Source organism: Ascidia mentula, chromosome 5, assembly GCF_947561715.1.
Source record: "Ascidia mentula chromosome 5, kaAscMent1.1, whole genome shotgun sequence".
In the NCBI taxonomy this organism is placed as follows: domain Eukaryota; kingdom Metazoa; phylum Chordata; class Ascidiacea; order Phlebobranchia; family Ascidiidae; genus Ascidia; species Ascidia mentula.
Genome location: NC_138570.1, coordinates 19,497,204 through 19,503,203, shown reverse-complemented (window position 1 = coordinate 19,503,203; position 6,000 = coordinate 19,497,204).

The window sequence follows — 6,000 nt, the reverse complement described above, 5'->3', positions numbered from 1 at the left end:
TAAACGTGTCCCCGATCAATTTTTTATCTGGTTGAACGTCTCCTGTTCGTCGCGCTGCCGTGACTGCGTCTACAAAGGGCTTGAAACAGCGCCTCGATTCGTAGCAAATCACTTGATAAATGTGGATCACAACCAAACCGTGGGACAAATACCATCTCAACAAAGGCGTAGCCAACAAAATCTTTTCGCCTTTAAAACTTCCAATCAAACAGCGACGTTTGGTAGACATGATACCATGCTTTTCTGCAAAACCGCACATATATTCACCAATATCAGCACGAGAAACATCTATGTTCTTGAAAATAGGACAGAATTCGCTGAAGTATTCTCGCTTCTCTGGAGGAACTGAAATATCACATTCTACCAGTCCAAACAGGGCACCGGAACGCACAGCCTCTAGCACGTTCACAAAATTCCTGACCTTTGGAATGCGCAGTTTCTGAAACATGCGAGAAGCAACGAACTTGTGAACTGTCTTGTCACGCGACTGCAAAGCCTGCCACTCACACTCCCATGTATGAACCACAGTGTAACCGAGACGTTGGAAATAAGCGGTAATTTCCGCTGTTTTTTCACGAGCTCTCATCGGTTTATTTTTATCTGCAAAGCAAAATCGCGGTTCACAAACTCGACAGCCGTGATAGTAGCACCCGAAAAACTGATAGATTCTTTTTTCCGCGTGACAATACCCGTCTACTGGAATATTCCGCTTGCCAATACGAGATTCTCCGCCGTTGAAGTGATGTTGAATGAAAACCTTGTCCTTTTCTGAACAAAATTCCAACCATATACGAGCAAGGTGACCGTGTCTGGAAGAATGGGAGACCGTAAAATGGTCTGAATCGCTCTCATAGGTGAGAACCGTGAAAAACGATGTCCCATGATGCTGGGACATAGCCCAAACATATAATCCGTTGCAGTCCCAACCAATAACACTTTGACAAAGACGAGCTTCAACCTCGTATTTCACTGAACGTATTGCGGTAAGTCCGCGTTCGTGGTAGCGATGGAAAATGATAGCTGGTCCGCCGACAATATTTTGACGGGCCAGGTTGAAAATGTGTTTAAACTTTTCACCGAAAAGTGGAATTCCTATGTTTGGATCCATTGTTTTGAACAAATAGATTAGAGTTACGCCGGGAACGGAAAGAGCCTGTTTAAACGGTTCTACTCCAAGCGTCTTGTAAAAATTGGAGAGTTTCGAAACTACCTCTACAAAAGGCACCACGTCACGGTTGTTATACCAAATGAGATAATCTTTGAGTGATGTCATGCCTTCAGACCGCCAAGTTTCTAAACAGCTCTGATAACGCTCATCTGAAATTGTAGATCGATGAAGAGAACTGTAGAAAGATTCTTGTGAAGGTAAACAAGTTTCATTTAATCTCTCAATATTTGTCATGTACTCGTAAGGAAAATCACCCTTCAGTTGCTTGCATTCAAACGCGCGCAACAACTTGTCGTATGAGCAGTTTACCGCCACGTAATTCCGCAGGTCCAGAAATTCGAAACACCTTGTTTTTATAGACAAATATTGATTGTTCCGTTTCACCACATTCAAAATCTTATCGGTTTTTAACAAAGCGGGAAACAAAAATCGCTTGATCAGTTGTAAGTCATATGAACCGCCATTGAAAGAGATCACAGTGGTATTGGTTAGGTAAAGATTCAAGTCACTCTGCAGTTTGGACAACGGGTGCTCTTCACGATCACATTTTTCACGTTCACAACTGTCTCGAACAATTGTCTCCAACTGTCTGATGACGCCCGAAAAACGCTGAAGCAAGATCTTTGAGCTGGCGTTTCGAATTTCATGCAAGTAACCAACAAAGCGTTCGACTAACTCCTGACTGCTTCCTTCCGACACCAAACACCGCGGTGCTTCATACCCCGGGACAGAAGAACAAAGCGACACACTCAAAGGTAAGTGTTCGGCTACATATCTGGTTTTGGGCGCCGCAGGGGGAAGACTCGCAGTAGAGAAATAACTTTCGAAATCAAAGCAAACGAAGAATGGGGACATGTTCATCGATAAATCAACCACGACCCCGGCGTCTGCAAGTCTTTCGGCCATGCTTTTCGGAGAAGAAAAATACCCAAACTTATAAATTTCTTTCGTTAGCATAGTGCAGGTGGCTTGGTGCTGCTCACAGTTTACACGGTGTGTGAACGAAGCTAAGCAAACCCGACAGCAGTATGTTGAACAGTATCTGTTTAGGTCGTGGATCAAACTGAAGTGGGTTTGGAATAAGTTGAGGTTTAAAATTGGATCTCGCTTCTCACTTAGACGGGCTACACTTCGCCATTTGAGTTTACATTTCGATTGTTCTCCCGGCATTAACTCAAAGACATTTATGTTGACTTGAAAAAAATTCTCCAATTTGGGCAAGTCTTCCAATGTCACACCGGGAAAAATAGCGCTTTTTTGCTCAACGTGCTGTGAGAATTGTTGACACAGTTCACGTGCTTTAGTACTAACCCCTTTCACAAGGTTTGGGTTCAAAAACAGCGCAAGACATCTGAAAAAGCACAAATTATCCCCATAAAGACGACGACCGTCGGGAGTTTTGTTCAGCGCACGCAGTCCTGTATTTCGTGCGACGTACAGAGGCAATTCGACACCATGACCAATAAGCGGCGATGACAAATAATATACATACAGGGTGACGTTTAAAACCTCCTTAACTTTCCAAGAAGTATCCGGTCGTTCCAATCGAACTTTTTCTGAAACATCCACATCTCGCAAAGCGGCGAAAAACGTTAACAACTCATCACGCGTGCGAACTGTATAAGGCGCTAGGAAGACTTGGAAATTATTAGGTGACGAGTGAAAAAAACGTGTTTCCCCCGAGAGATTTTCCAGGGTAAACCCAAAACCAGCATTAATACGAAATCTTTCACTTCTTGCAGATAATATTTCATCGACAATGTCACCAACTCTAGCCCAGTCAAGCGGAAGGCGGTAATTATAAACACTGGTCAGTTTCCCTCGTCTTTGGAAGTTTTGGATTGCTCGCCCATTGTCAGATACCAGATCGCTGCTGATAACAGCGCTGCGGTCGTCAAAGTCAGACCGGGATGAAAGCGCAACGGATCGCAACCCTGTATCGCCTCCACCAGATCCTTCGCCGCTTCTTCCACTGAGAACAAACACAAACCGTTTCAATGGTCTGCTACAGAGATAAGAATGTACAAAAAACACGCACCTACCCCTCTGCACTTCTCTCCGCTCTTCTGAAGTCTCGGGTGAATAGGAAACAACATTTTCACTCTCTTCATCTTTACGCAAGGCTTCGTCGCTGGAAAAAAAGAAAAAAGTTACCTATAGCAGATGATTTCACCACCCAAAGAAAAACAAAAATTACTCAGGTTCTAAAACAAAAAAACAAACAAACAAGTGGTTACCATAGTTCGTCGCAGGCTATGATCTGAGAAAGTGTAAATTCCGAGTCTTCAGAGCACCGAGAGACATCCAACTGACTGTAAGAATAAACGACAAAATAGAAATAATTGTATTGCATGATCCGGCGCGCGGTGATATACAAACCTCTCTTGATTCATCAAAGTTGTTGTTTCAGCAGTCTCCGATGTTTCAGGATGTAGTGTTGGACCCAATTCCACAAAAAAGGGGTCAGAACTGCGACACAAAGGGGAATTAAACTTCGAAAATATGTATTTTTTTTATTTGTCACCTTTCAACGGGGAACTCGTGAGGAACGCTTTCACTCGGTGTTCTGCATTCTATGTATTGTGGAGTGTTTAAAAATCCATTCTCGGTCTGTGTTGAAACATTCTGACCTTCTCCGAAAAAAAAAGTTTCGTCACCGCAGCTTTCGCCGTTGCCTTGTAGCAAAAACCTTACAAAACAATGTACAACATTTAATTTTTTTTGTTTTTTCCATCAAAGAATCTTTTTTCTTACATTACGTCCTGTGCAGAAAAATCTGTATTCGGCGACTTGGTAGTTTCACCAATTAATAGATCAACAGCTTGACCAATACTGGAAGTACCATGTTTTGTTTCGTCAGATCTAACAGAAAAACTATTGTTATAACCGACAAAAAAATCACACAAATATCTTACAACCTAATTTTTTTTGCAGTGTTGGTGTCAATGTTACATGGTTCTTCTTCTGCCGGTGGTCCGTTTTCACACCTAGACAACATTACGAAAGACGTAAGTTTTGTTTTTTTATTTCATCAATTATATTTTACCTCAATCGTTTCACACATTTCGCGCGCCCCGCATTCGCTTGACTGTCGATTGTCTCCACTTCCTCCGTCTGAGTTTCAGCATTCGCAAATGTTTGTATAGATTTTTGCGGATACTGCAACTTGGTACAACTTTGCTTTACGTGACGCTTTAAGTTGTTCTTGGTACTAAAGCTGTAACATAAACAAATATCGTAACAAAAGAAACGACACAGAAAACACAAAACAATGTAACAAAATACCTTTTTTTACAGTGTTCGCACACGTTCTCGACGTCACAGAGAAGGACGTGTCTGGATAACTGTGCTTCATTCCAAAATTTCGTTTGACAATTAGGACAAACAAACATACGCTGTGCGTTTTCCATTATACCCAAAACTGAACGCACCAGCACGTATTCCAACTTCCAAATTGAACGAAACACGTGGTGAAACTTTTTTTATAGCCGAACTTTTTTCCGTTTACTTTCATACCCATGAAATGGTGCAATCACCTTCTTCTAACAGATTTCTCCCGCCAACTACAGCTCATGAACGGCTTCCCTAGCTAATGTGAAATCGGTTGTGAACAAAGCAAGAAATCAATCTAAATTCCCGGTAGTATGAATGATAAAACACTATTTTCCAACAATAACACATACGTGAATCTAAACAAGGAAGGGATTCAGAAGGCTATTGATAACGGGTTTCACCACTTCCCCGCGAAACAGCTTGGGATGATAACGCCATTGCTACATCGCCATAAATTCATGCAACTTCCAGTAGGTGGAATGACACAACCCTATTTTTCCCCCTAAAAGAAAAACATTCCTGTTCAACAGGGGCGGGAGGTAGTTGCGCGGGAAAAACACTTGACAGTTTTGAAAATGCCACATGCTTTCAAAATTAATAAGCACGAAAACACTCAACAGCTTAGAAATTAACATATTCCTTTCAATTCCTTCCGCCACAAAGCCAGGGACAACCGCATATTCTTTCAAGAAAATATATTACGCCATCATGTGAAAGCGATCAAAAATGAACATGTTGCTTTCAATTCCTTCCGCCACAAAACCAGGAACAACCGCATATTCTTTCAAGAAAACATATTACACCATCATGTGAAAGCGATCACAACGATTGGCCTAAAAAACATGTTACGAAACTTACCTGTTAAACACCGATGAAATCACACTGCATTAGAGAATTGAACACTCCCCACTGGTTAACATTTATTCTCACCTACACACAGTGGCGAAAAAAAAAAAGCTCTAATTTTAATCTAATTTCACACAAATTTATCTTTAATTCTCAAACCACATGCCTCTCACACACACACACCCGACTTTCTCAGAACTGTTGCGGAAGCCCGAAAGCGTGAAGCCCGAAAGCTAAAAGGGCTCTATTTTAGCGGAGAAGCGGGCTCGGAGCTAAAGATCTGATAGGAGGAGGGGGACATTTTTCGGAGCCAAGGACCTTATCGGAGGGAGACCTACATCCGAGGAACTATTGCTGCATCTTCATGGCGAGCCTATACTACTAACTTTTATTAATTATGCAGTGATTGGTTTTGGAATCTATCTGAAATTAATGTTTTGTTATGGCAATATATTGTATGACGTAATCACATATATTCGACTGTCACCAAATCCTATTATTCACGCGTTGCTTTAAAAGAAATACGTTTGGGAAAACAATGCATGTTCTCGCATGCCAAGACACGAGGTGAAATCGAATCGAGTTTGCATTAGTGTTCACCCGTTTAGGCGTTGCTAATGCGTCCATTTTTCGGCGAAATGAAATGTTGAATT